We start from the raw sequence: 13,865 nt of genomic DNA, 5'->3' as shown, positions 1-13,865 counted from the left end.
CATATTTTAAATATGAAATAAAATATTTTTATATACTACTTAGGGGCATTTTTAAAATTCTGTCACAAAAGATCATTTAAGGACTATAAAAATATATGCAGTGTGGTAGAAAAACAGTGTGGTCAAGGCTTTGGACTTAATATATGACTAAAAAGTCACTGAAGCATTATAGAATGTATATATATCTGAATAAGTGTGCATAGAGTGTTCTTAAATGAAATGAAGAGGTGTTAGAATTTGCATTACTGGAAGAATCACCATGTTCATTAAAATGTTGGAGCAATTACTTTATTTCTCTGATTTTTTAAACACCCTTGAAAAAACTGCTTTGGACTTTGACATGAAGATGTATATACATAATTGTTCCTTTTAAATATATATATTTTTAACATCTCATTATATCAACTAATATAATATTTGTGGTTATTTTGCTTTGCATTCTTTCTAAGGATCTGTTTCTGCCCAAATATATACGCAGTTAAAACCTCAGTCATGCAAGTAATCCCATTTACTTCTGTGGGACTGCTGATCTGAGTAAATGGGTTACTGGATCAGGGTTTAAATTATTTGAAAAACACTTTCTTTAAACTTGGCATTGTATTTATACTGGGAATTTTGAACTTGTAGCTTTGCAGATACAAAGGATTTTCCGAATTGGCTTCATGGGATGTAACATTGGAAAACTACCCAAGATATGCAAATGAAATCTTAAAACAGGAATTGTACGTTTAAATGAGCGTAAAAAACCCACAAATACTGCATCCAAGGGCCTGATCTTGAGAGGTGATGAGTATCTGCAACTCCTATTTAAAATTCTTTCAGTTCAATCCTGTTTGTTTTAAAACACAAATCATTTTTTATTTGTTTTATAGCGTGCCAAAATGTGCAAGGCACTTCACATGAGACTTGATCCTTGCCTGAGACAGTTTATAATCTGAATTTCAGACATGACACAAGAGGTGAGGAAGACAAACATAATAAGGGGAATGAACAGTGGTCGCAATAGGCAGTAATGGATCAAATCTTATTCTCAGATACTAAGATGTGCTTCTTTTGCTGGGTTTCTTTACATACTTAAAGAATTTTAAACAACTCACTACCCTGTAGTGTCCCAGCTCTCTGATTTAGGGTTGCCAGGTACCCAGTTTTCAACCAAACACACGGTTGAAAAGTAGGGTGACCAGATAGCAAGTGTGAAAAATTGGGATGGGGGTCGGGGGTAATAGGAGCCCAAATTTTTAAAAAAGCCCCACATATCGGGACTGTCCATATAAAATCGGGACATCTGGTCACCCTATTGAAATGGGACTCTCTCCCCAGGCCTCCTCAGGTGAAAATGAGCAAGTGAGTGAGGGAGTCCGGGCCTCGGAGAACGGGCGGGGCAAGAGTGTTTGGTTTTGTTCGGTGAGAAAGTTGGCAACCCTACTTACACATACCTAAATCTTTCTGAATTAACCAGTGGCTTCAAATCTCTTCAAAACATTGTATTACAGAAACAGATAATGGGTGAAATATTAGCCTCACTGAAGTCAATGGCAAAACTCCATTGACTTCAGTGGGGCCAGGATTTCACTCATTCTCTACTAATACTTTACATCAAACATATAATAGAAATTTTAAATTGTATTTAAAAGAACTGAAATTAGCTGTTTTAAAAATTATTCTAATTGGTTGCTAATGATTTTTCTGCTGGTAGTAACACAGGTAATACAATAAGGTAATACAGGTAGTTCATGTATGTGACCAGTTCTTATAACATTTAAATTTCCTGTAACTACCCAGTAACTATAAACTCACATTTTAGCTCAAAATCTATTACAGTTGGTTTCTATAATATATGTAAAGTATGTAGATAAGAATATAAGGTCTGAGCTAAACTAAATCAATGGGAGTAGGGACATTTAAGATGCTCATTCCATCCACAATTCATTCCCATCTTCAAATGGGCAATACAGTAATACAAGAGATGGGCTAAGTAGGAAGAGGCAGTATTAAATTTGAACTTCTTGCTTTTGTGCATTTGAATCATGCCTTTAGTGTTGTTTAAATGTTTTTTCTAGTTTTAATTTCCCTTGATTTTTAGCAGCAACATAATATTAATACTTAGCACTTTTTATCTGATATAAAAAAATCAAATCAGAAAAAAAAACAGTATTGCTTTAAAAAAAATGTCAATTCCCCTACAGCTACCCATATAGACACCTCTTCACTGACATTTTTTCTGGTCCATCAGACTGGGATGGAACCAATCCTTTGTATGTATTACATTTTCAACATCTGGATGGAATTTTGATCTGTATTCATCCTGTCCACAGAATGCATTCTTCTTAAACGCAGTCTGAATAAATGTTTCACACCACAGTGTTTGTGTAAATTTTAAACTAAAGCTACATTTTCTTCTCTGGGATTCTGCATTGTGTTCACACTGGGCCAAATTGGTTCTTTTGATATTCATGTGCTCATCACATAAAGGCAACAAGAGTTGAACGGGAAGCTACACGGGCAGAACTGAGAACAGTATGTGTGCAAGGCATTAGAGAGAGCAATCCATGTTGGAAAGGATTATGAAAATTAGCTTCTGAATGCTCTGTAAAAAATAGCTTTTTGAACTGAGTGAATTTGTCTGTAACTCATCAAATTGATTTGAGCCCTTCTCTTTCTCTGCATGAAGGGAAAATGGCCTGCAATCCCTCATTTACTTTTTAAAAGTATTTAAACTGCCCCCAAATAAATTCCTTTTTTATTCACAGTTTTTCTGTAATAAAAAACAACTAAACAGGTTTACATTAAATTTGGGATGGCGGGGAGAGGGAGCGGGATTTCATATAAGTGCTATGCCTGAATATCAAACTTCAGCTTGATGTGATTTTAAATCTAAGCTATATACCCCTCAAAAATGTGTGTTTATAATTAAGCAATGGACCTCTCCTTAACTACAATAGCCTTCTTAGTAGAATTTTAATATATACCAGGCACAGTCCATTAAGCTGGAACAAATATAATCCTGAAAAGATTAGCTTTACATTTTCCTGATTGTGGGTAATTTTCCACACATCTAAGCTACCATTTTGAAAGCATTTTCTTATTTCCTGAGTTTGAAGTACAACATAGCAACTTTGTTGCCTGATTGCTTAGCTTTCCAAAGTTCCTTGAAGTTAGTGTCCCATAAGTCTTGGAGCCTTCAGTATAGCTCTAGCTACCGGATAGTCTCTGAGATAATTTCATAAAATGTTATCTGCAGCTGTGTGATTCTCATGCACAAGTTACTGCCTGCAGATGTCAAACTCATAGTGCTGTTAGTACTGTATGTCTAGGTCACAGAGCCTAAAATGAAGGCCTGGAGCCAGACACTCACCTGGGTGCAACTGCAAAGAAGAAAGTGGCTTTCGTAATGAAAAACTATATATCAAAATTCCTGGCTTTTCAAGGCAGTAGTAGGAGTGTGCCTTAAGAGCTTGATTCTGCTCACACTGAAGTCAATGAGGATTTTACCAGTGACTTTAACATAAGCAAGACAATGGGCCCTACACATTTTATCTAGATTCCAAAGCATAACCAGAGTCCAATGTATTCTGACACTTTAGCCATAGATTTTCTGCATAGTCTACCCATTGCTGCAAAACTTTTTGGCAGATTTGAAGCTTGGATTAAACAATTATGGGCATGTTGAAGTCAATGGAGCTGCACCAATTTACTCTAGCAAATAATTTGACCTTACATTTCTAGCCCTTAGAGTTGCAAAAACAGCCTTCTGAATATGAACCCAAAGCAAACTATTGAGTCTGCAGAATAGCTCTGAGAAATGTGAACTGCACCTATTAATTTCAATGGTGCGTTAATTTAGAAACCTTATAATGATAAGTTAAAGAAATGGTTACATTGTTAACTATTAAACTGCTAATATATTAGCAGAAGCATTCAGCTAACATGCATTGGATGCAGCGGCCGATATACATAGGGCCTCCAGTTCGGGCAGCAGTAGCACTTACACAGCGCATGCAAGGGGTTAGCTCCTTACTCACTCCTGGATAAGAACAAGTGACAATCTAGCTCCCCTGTGATCTTATTCCTGTAACCTTTGCCCTTCCTCCCTATTGTTTATTACCTTTGCATTGTGTCCTGTGCAGAACTAGAAAATATTTGCCATATCCCCTTAACCAAGATACATAGATGCAAAAGATACATAGATGGACCTTGTTCCTTATTCTCTCGTTGGAGAACCTAGCTTACATCAACATCAGAACAGATCACTATAAGGAGACTTATACTAGTATAGGAACAGGACAGTTCACATGGAATGTGTGGGTGCATCAGCCATACTTTGAATTTTGTCAATTTTGGCTTCTTGGCCTTACAACAAGTGCTATGCCTGAGCCACACAATTCTGATTCAGTCATGGGTCCCACGTCCCCTAAAGTATAGAGGTGTTTGGATCAAGGATTTTGGTCCAAATCTTCTCTAATGACACCTTTTACATCAGTGGTTCCTCACCTTTCCAGACTACTGTACCCCTTTCAGGAATCTGACTTGTCTTGCGTACCCCAAGTTTTCACCTCACTTAACAACTACTTGCTTACACAATCAGACATAAAATTACAAAAGTGTCACAGCACACTATTACTGAACAATTGCTTGCTTTCTCATTTTCACTGTATAATTATAAAATAAAAGATTGGAATATAAATATTGTACTTATATCCAGTGTGATACTTGAGTCTGTTTTTCACTTGTGAGCTTTGTCTGAAGCCCAAGCCCCAGGCAGTAGAGCTGAAGCATGTAACTTAGCTTCACAGGGCCCCCTATGGCATGTGGCCCCGGGCAGTTGCCATGCTTACCACCCCTTAATGCCAGCCCTACACTTGCGAACTCCTTAAACCCATCTCATGACCCCCCACCCGGGAGCTGCAAACCCCAGGTTGAGAAACACTGATCTAGATGAGTTGAGCACCCCCAGTAATATATCTCTGTGTACCCCCAAGGGGACGTGTGTGCCTGGTTGAGAACCACTGTTTTACATTATGTCAATGTAGATTCTTGGCTGAGAATCCGACCACACAACTTACTTTATTTTTGCTTAACTTTAATATTGGCACAATAAGTGGATGGAGCATCAGAACTGAGGAAAAGAAATAGGGATTTTCCCTCACTACAATCAAACAAAACAAGCCAACTGTGTGCGGGTACACACCATCCCAAGAAGTTAGGTCGAGCAAATCAGGTTCATAGGATTTTTCACCCTCCCTTCAGTCTGAGCTGTAAAGTTTCCTCTTCTCGTACTGTCAGCCCTGCAGCCCGGTGAACAAAGAGTCTCAGAAGAGACTCTGTATCAAACTGCAACTAGGATGTCAAAAAGAATCCAATTCTCATAATTTATGAGAGCATCACTTTCAAAAGGCTTCCAGTGCCTCTATCAGCCTCAGGTCATGCTCAAACTCAGGTTCATAAATGGTACCGGCCAAGCCACTGACCAGACCAGTTTCACTATTTGGTCTCTTTATACGTTCACATTATTACCCAACTTGATTGGGTCTTTAAAGCAACATGAAAGAGTGCCCCTTTGATTATATTCTTTCACACAATTTTCTTGTGTGAATAAGACGCCATCCAGTCTTTGCTTACTCTTGTTTAGTGCATGCATGATGTGAAAGCCAAAGCCAGAGCTGAAATATCTCTAATGACACCACTTTGAAATTGTATAGCTGCTATTTCTTTTCTATGGTTTCCAAACAACAACAACAAGAGTAATGTCTATGTTAAGAGTATCAGTGGGGCTCTTTTAATTGGATAATAGTTATCTGTGTAATTTCTTTTTTTTTCTTGTAATTTAAAATGAAGAGGAAGAAAGCAAGGAATGTTCATGAAGGTTATAAAATGTGTTTTAGTCACCTGGGAGACCAAACCAGCTATATAATATTTACCAGGTGCACATGTATGTAGGCATTTTAAAAGGTACAGTGTCACCCAGTTAAATATGTATATTCACGGTCATGTTACTTGTAATTTGGTAGATTATAGGTTCAGTAATAACAATGACATTTTGCACCTGCATCTCAGATTCTACAAGTGCATTACAAATATTAATTTATTCTCAGAACACCCTAATAGGCAAGTACTAACCCCATTTAAGAGATGGGAGTAGTGAGGCACAGAGAAGTTCAGGGTTAAATTGTATCTGTTCAGCCCAAAAGAAGCTCTCTTGGAATGCTGGGGGAGTGGATACTGCTATACCCCTTGAAGGAGTTCAGTATATTCCCCGTCATGTGGCTGACTAGCTCTTCCAACTGGTGTGAAAGAGGGGTGGAGCCAGGGCTCTACCTACTGCTTCACTTGTAAGGGCTGGGGAGAATTTAGCTCCACTATCAGTGGTTTGTGCAAAGAATGGCAGAGCTGATAAAATACCCAAAGTTCCAATTCCCAGCCCCGTGCTTTAAACCCTATTCACAATAGTCCCTCCTAAAGTAATAAAAATGAATGGTGCTATTGAGATGACCATCACTATTAATGCATGCCATGACCACTTGAAACTGAGCTCTGCTCACGGTAATGTGGATTGCCACAAGACCCTTTGATGATCACAAATTTAACCAAAGTCTCTACTATATTTTAATATATACATTTTACTGTACAGTTTGTTAGATGTGTGAATTATTCTAAGACAATATGTTCTAATGACCAATGGCCAGATTCTGCTACCCTTATGTTGAATAAGTAGTACTTTACTCTGCAAATACTCCTATTGATTTCAATAGGTGTAATCCCAGATTAAGTTGAGCAAGGTGTGAGTAAGAGTAGCAGAATCTTAAAACCCAGCCCTGCACTCCACTAGCTCCTCTGTGCTGCCCCATTGAATTAACTGGGGTGCTACATAAGCATAGGTTCTGTTTGAGTGGATCTGACTGCAGGATTGGAGCCAATATCAATACACACTTACTTATTTTAGCTGAAATATTCAGATACACATTAGCACTGAAAACATGTTGAGGTTGTATAATTGCTGTTCCTGCATTCTCATTTTCTAGATGTACAATACTATTTATACTTGTTATCATTCAGTGTCAATTAGTAAAGTGGAAAACATGGGAAAACTTGTAAGAAAAGTTAATAGCATGGCATACATGAAAACTGCATTTTGGACCCAAAAGCCTCATCTATTGTAATGTATTCTTTTCCCCTCCCAAATAATCGAAAAAGAAAGCTACCTAAAAACACAGTTCACATTTTAAAAAACCAATAATTTTAAGATGCAAAATGGCTTAATAGTTTTTAGTAATAAAATAACCAGCCAGAAAACTTTTCTATTTCAATTTTGTGCTTTTATGTAACTTCAATATTCCACATCAGTTTAATGTCAAATTCTATTAAAAACATCTATTCCCATTTGAGATTAGAACCAAACATACTGTGATCCAGAATTAATCTTTATGGCCACAATATAATCCCCTGAAACAGGGTCTGATAATTATATGGAAATGCTGACACACCTTTAAATGTAGCATGATGATTGGCATCACTATCATGTTGAAACCAATACACAAATAAATTTAAGATAATTGCTACATAGTTTAAGCAGCAGTGGAACTGCCATAACTTTTATGTATGACGACATTACAATCTTTAGATAAATTGCTTGATGGAAATCAGCAGTGTAGGGCCAATTCATTTTTGTCTATCTTAAAAATGGCTCAGAAAAACATCATTCCTCATCAAATGATCACTGAGAAGACAGCTTACTGTAATACATGGAGATAAAGAATGGGCTTAGGAGAGGAATGTGCTGTCTTATCAGGATGTACTTAATTGTCCCTAACAGCCAATGTAAAGCTGCATAAAGATTATATTAATTGATTTAATTGTTAATTAAGCTGATTTTAACTTTGTTAGACCAAAAAATGCTGAAAATTTTAAAAACATCCATTTTATGAGGCAATGGTGCTGTTCTCCCAGAAACCTCATCACTCTGAGGAAGCCTACTGTGTCTGTTATGCATGTTTCTGTTGTGTATATGGTTTGCTGCGGTAGGTCTACCACCACTGATCATATTTCAGGACAAATTCTCCCCTTTACCATACAGGGTTTTTTCACTATAGAGCCACATAAACTAGTTGTATTTCATGATGAATTGTCTCTGGCCCCCACATTCCACCACCAGCACTATGGCGGCAGACCTGTCAATCCCTTACAGCTTCCTCCCATGCCTTTTCCACATCCTATTTCATCTAATACAAGAAAGGCTGTTACGCTGTACAGTCCCCACACAGATTTTGTAAATTTTTTGTAAATAGAGTACAAAAAAGCTACTATTGACATGTATTTTGTGTGTATGTCACTAACAAGGAGGGGGCAGAGAAAGCTGCACTGGTGGAAGTGTCCTTGTTGCTTGGGCAGTGGTCTAGAGGCAGGGCTTGGAGACAGCTTGAACTGTTCTCTGGCTACTGATGTTAGTTAGTGATGTGATGATTGGGCCAGGTCCTGCTTCCATTGCCACGGTAATCCTGCTGATTTCTCTCTCCTCTCCCCAGTAAATTCCTATAAATGATGATACTCATTTCCCAGCTTGTGATGTTATCTGTTTTATGTAAATGTTCTCTGTGTATGCAAGAGTTAGATGCTACCGTACCGTGACCTGCAGACTCTTGTAACATTTCTGAACATCTGAAATTGACTTCAGTGGGGCTGCACAAGGATAGCTGATGCGTGAAATTTGATCCTTTTTGTGATTGGTAGCAATTGTGATAGCAATTATTTCAGCAGGTGACATACACATACTGGACCTTACACCTAAATCAAACACACAGGACTTGATTTTGCTACATGTTATTTCAGTTTTACAAGGAGATAGTTCCATTAATATTAACGGAGTTACACCAGTGTCAAAATGGATTAGTGCAGTGGGGGATCCTGGCCATCATTGCTACAAACAAAACAACTTTTTTTTTTCTAACAGAAAATATTAGAAGCTCAGGAAGAGGGATGTAGTTCAACAATAGAAGGGAGTTTCTCCTTGCCCACTCTCAAAAATTGTTCCGTCATTCAGGATAGACTCCCATGTTCTATACAAACATCTGGTCCAGGCTTTCAGCGCATAACATCATTCATCACTATCTGACATGCTACCACTGCTGCCCACATTCCATCAACACGCCACAGAACATCTTTCCTTCTCTCAACACCTTACATTTCATCTGGTCATATTCATCATTCATGTAGTCTAACAACAAAATGCCACCATTCATAGATTCTAACAACATAATCATTAGTTATACAACAAGTTCTCATTTAGAATATCATATCCCCTGTGGTCACTTGGGGGTGAGTGAGTGAATTCTGAGACTGGGATATGATCTGCTCCAATGACATGATCTGCTCCAAAACAAAAGTATTCCTAATTAGTAAACAACACATTCAACTCATATAGTACTTTTCATTCAAGGATCTCAAAAGTGCTTTACAAACATTAATCCTGCCAACACACCTGTTAGGTGAGCATTATTACTCAATTTACAGATTGGTAAACTGAGATATGCAAAAAGTAAGTGACTTCTCTGGGGGCTTGTCTGCACAAACACTTAGTTTGTGGCAAGCTGGGGTGTAAGTCTACCCCACACCGGCCAGCCTTGCACTAAGTGTCTCTGATCTAACCCGCTTTGAAATGAGAGTAGGTTAAGGTGTACTCTGGACATTTCTCTACACGTCAGCAGGGTCCAAATGGTGTGTAGCAGGTTAGATTTAATCCCTGCTTGCCACAAACTAAGTGTTTGTGCAGACAAGCCCCCAGAGGCTTTGCACTGTAGTGTCCAGGAAGTAGATCTCTTGCATGGACTGGTCCAGGCTGAGGTTGATGGTGAGGTGGAAATTGCTGAAATCCAGGTGGAATTCTTCAAGGGCCTCCTTTCCGTGGGTCCATATGATGAAGATGTCATCAGTGTAGCACAAGTAGAGAAGGGGCGCGAGGGGACAAGAACTGAGGAAGCGTTGTTCTAAGTCAGCCATAAAAATGTGGGCATACTGTGGGGCCATGCGTGTACCCAGAGCAGTGCTGCTGACTTGAAGGTATAAATTGTCCCCAAATCTGAAATGGTTGTGGGTGAGGACAAAGTCACAAAGCTCAGCCACCAGGCATGCTGTGGCCTCATCAGGGATACTGTTCCTGACAGCTTGTAGTCCATCCTCATGTGGAATATTGGTGTAGGGGGCTTCTACATCCACATGGTGGCCAGGATGGTGTTTTCAGGAAGATCACTAATGCATTGTAGTTTCCTCAGGAAGTTGGTGGTGTCTCGAAGATAGCCGGGAGTGCTTGAAGTGTAGGGTCTGAGGAGAGAGTCCAAATAGCCGGATAATCCTGCTTTAAGAGTGCCGATGCCTGAGATGATGGGACGTCCAGGATTTCCAGGTTTGTGGATCTTGGGTAGCAGATAGAATTCCCCTGCTCAGGGCTCTGGGGCTGTGTCCATGTAGATTTGCACTACAGTGCAAATAAGTGATGGTCACATAAACACTATCCTATATCGGAAACCTACCAACTGCTATACTTACCTACATGCCTCCAGCTTCCATCCAGGACTCATCACACGGTCCATTGTCTACAGCCAAGCCCTAAGATACAACCGAATTTGCTCCAATCTCTCAGACAGAGACAAACACCTACAAGATCTTTATCAAGCATTCTTAAAACTACAATGCCCACCTGGGGAAGTGAGGAAACAGATTGACAGAGCGAGACAGGTACCCAGAAATCACCTATTACAGGACAGGCCCAACAAGGAAAATAACAGAACCCCACTGGCCATCATGTACAGTCCCCAGCTAAAACCTCTCTAGCGCATTATCAACGATTTACAACCTATCCTGGAAAACAATCCCTCATTCTCACAGACCTTGGGAGACAGGCCAGTCCTTGCTTACAGACAGCCCCCAAACCTGAAGCAAATACTCACCAGCAACTACACCCCACACCACAGAAACACCAACCCAGGAACCACTCCCTGTAGCAAACCTCATTGCCTACTCTGTCCCCATATCTACTCTAGCGACACTATCAGAGGACCCAACCACAGCCACACCATCAAGGGCTCATTCACCTGCACGTCTACTAATGTTATATATGCCATCATGTGCCAGCAATGCCCCTCTGCCATGTACATTGGCTAAACCGGACAGTCCCTACATAAAAGAATAAATGGACACAAATCGGACATCAGGAATGGTAACATACAAAAGCCAGTAGGTGAACACTTCAACCTCCCTGGACATTCTATAAGAGATTTAAAAGTATCTATTCTTGAATAAAAAAAACTTCAAAAACAGACTTCAAAGAGAAACAGCAGAACTAAAATTCATTTGCAAATTTAACACCATTAATTTGGGCTTGAATAGGGACTGGGAGTGGCTGGCTCATTACAAAAGCAGCTTTGCCTCTCCTGGAATTGACACCTCCTCATCTATTATTGGGAGTGGACTACATCCACCCTGATCGAATTGGCCCTGTCAACACTGGTTCTTCACTTGTGAGGTAACTCCCTTCTCTTCATGTGTCATTATATAATGCCTCCATCTGTAACTTTCGCTCCATGCATCTGAAGCAGTGAGGTTTTTTTACCCACGAAAGCTTATGCCCAAATAAATCTGTTAGTCTGTAAGGTGCCACTAGACTTCTTGTTGTTTTTGTGGTCTTGTTTGTGTAGTGCCATCTGAGGACACAGGGATTCTTGTAATGTGTCTGTACAAATACCATTATGTTCATTTCATTGTTACAATGCAGTTGCTGTTAATTCTGCTTGCACAGAACACCATTTTTCTTCTACTAGAGTTGAATTACAGATGTAACCACTTCATGCTGAAGCACTGAAAGTCTGGTGGGTCAATTTGCTGCAAGTGTCTTATAGTTGTCTGGGTCTGGACCACACAGATTCAAGTTGTGCTGCTGTGTCCTTAGGGGAAAGCATTTCCTTCACCACAAAATGAATGCTTGCCCGGTTAGACCTTGCTGTAGTCAGCACAGTTGGGGAGTATGTGTAGCCTATCCAATTGATAAGTTCTGCTCAGCAGAGCTGGTCTGAGCTTTGATTTTCAATGTTTTGTCACTACACAGTGTGTAATGTTATCCTGCCATCTGATATGCATGATGGATCTCAAAAGGGACAGGTGAAGTTTGTCTTTGGCTTGACAGCAGGAGTATATCTGGATTCACAGAGAAAACAGCTGAGATCACTCTGCTTGATAGACTTTGAATTGGGTGGATAACCTGATAGTATGGAGATCCCACACATACTGTTTAAGTCTTCTAAAAGAGAAACCAACTTCTCTGATGTAAATGTACAGCTTCTAACCCATGGAAGCAGTTCTCAATGGTTGGAGGGTAAAATCGGCTATGGAATCCAGCTCAGTAAGGCTGATGCAAATGGGTGTTATGGGACATTGTTTATCTGGTACCGATTGGTACTTTCACTTCTATTTTCAATAGATGTTTTCCTGCCGAAAATCTGCCTAGTGTCATTTGAAGATGTTTTGGAGTATATGCTTCAATTGCACAGTCATCTCATCAAATGAGGGCTTGTTGTGAATGAGATTAGAAAAGAAAGGAATTTGGGATACCTTGGTTCAATTCCCTGCTTGGCCATAGACTTCCTGTGTGACCATGGCCATAGACTTCCTGTGTGACCTCTCTGCCTCAGTTCCCCATCTGTAAACTGGGGAGATAGCATTTCCCTATCTCACGGGCACTGGGAAGATCAATATATTAAAGAGGATGAGGCAGTCAGATGCTATGGTGCTGGCACCACATAAGTATCTGAGATAAAGAGTTCTTTATTGATATAGTTTGTGATGTGCAATTTGATCAGACTCAAGAGATTGACAGATATGCAAAACCTGATGCACATCTACAATATATTAACCTCCTTTACTACATCTTGATTCTGACCTGTTCTCCTCCTATACTTCCCTCCTTAGTCAATGTCATCTTCTCCCAAAGCCTCTCAAAGCCTGACTTCAACCCCTCTGTCCCGTCTGAGATTTCTCCCACTGGACGTTCCACTGTTAATTAAGATTCACATTCTCCAAAACTAAACATTCTACCTTTTCTCCTAAATCTTCTCCACCACCTCTCATCTGTTTCCACTGACATCTCAACTCTCTGATCCATCTCTTAGGCTCACAATTCTGGGGTCATCTTCAGTTATTTTCTCTCCTTTGCCAATATCTGCTCTGCTGACATCCACTCTATTGCTAGTTCCTGTTGCCTTTCTCTCTCTCCTTTAATACATCTGCTCTCATCATCCCCTTTTGTTCAACCCCTTTCAGTAGCCAAGCTGTAAAAGTGACCCTGTTCTTTGTGATCTTTTCCTCACACAGCTTTGTATGCATATACTCACTTACTGCCCTGGTCTTCCACACATTTTCCCTCTCATGGTCCCTCCTTAAAATGCACTGCTTCCAAAAGGCCTGTGATGTTTTTCCATGCACAGAGAGCAAAATATATATCTTTTCAGTTAGATCATTTATACTGCATGTAAACAATGAGGGAGATAGCTGTATTATTTTGTATGATTATATGTGCCTCAGTTTACCTGCTTGATATTTTTCTGGCTGATTACATGGAGTTAAATCAAAGGAGGCTGCTAGTGGGGAGTAAACAGGAAACAAACCAATGACAGACAGAAGCTATTTCCAGAGAGAATATCAGGGGCCCTGGAGAGAAACAGTAGCTGAGCTAGTCACTGAAAAATCCCCATCTGCCTGTCACCAGCAGGGTGACTGGTCTGTGTTTCCCAGACAAGAGTCTAAGATCAAATGAACACTAAGCACTTAAAACTCCTGGCTCAGAGGAAAAAGAAGTAAGGCAGAAATGGTCAGCAGCTTCCTGG

The sequence above is a fragment of the Mauremys mutica genome, chromosome 10, assembly GCF_020497125.1.
Source record: "Mauremys mutica isolate MM-2020 ecotype Southern chromosome 10, ASM2049712v1, whole genome shotgun sequence".
NCBI classification, from domain to species: Eukaryota; Metazoa; Chordata; order Testudines; family Geoemydidae; genus Mauremys; species Mauremys mutica.
Note: the sequence above shows the minus strand (reverse complement) of the source record.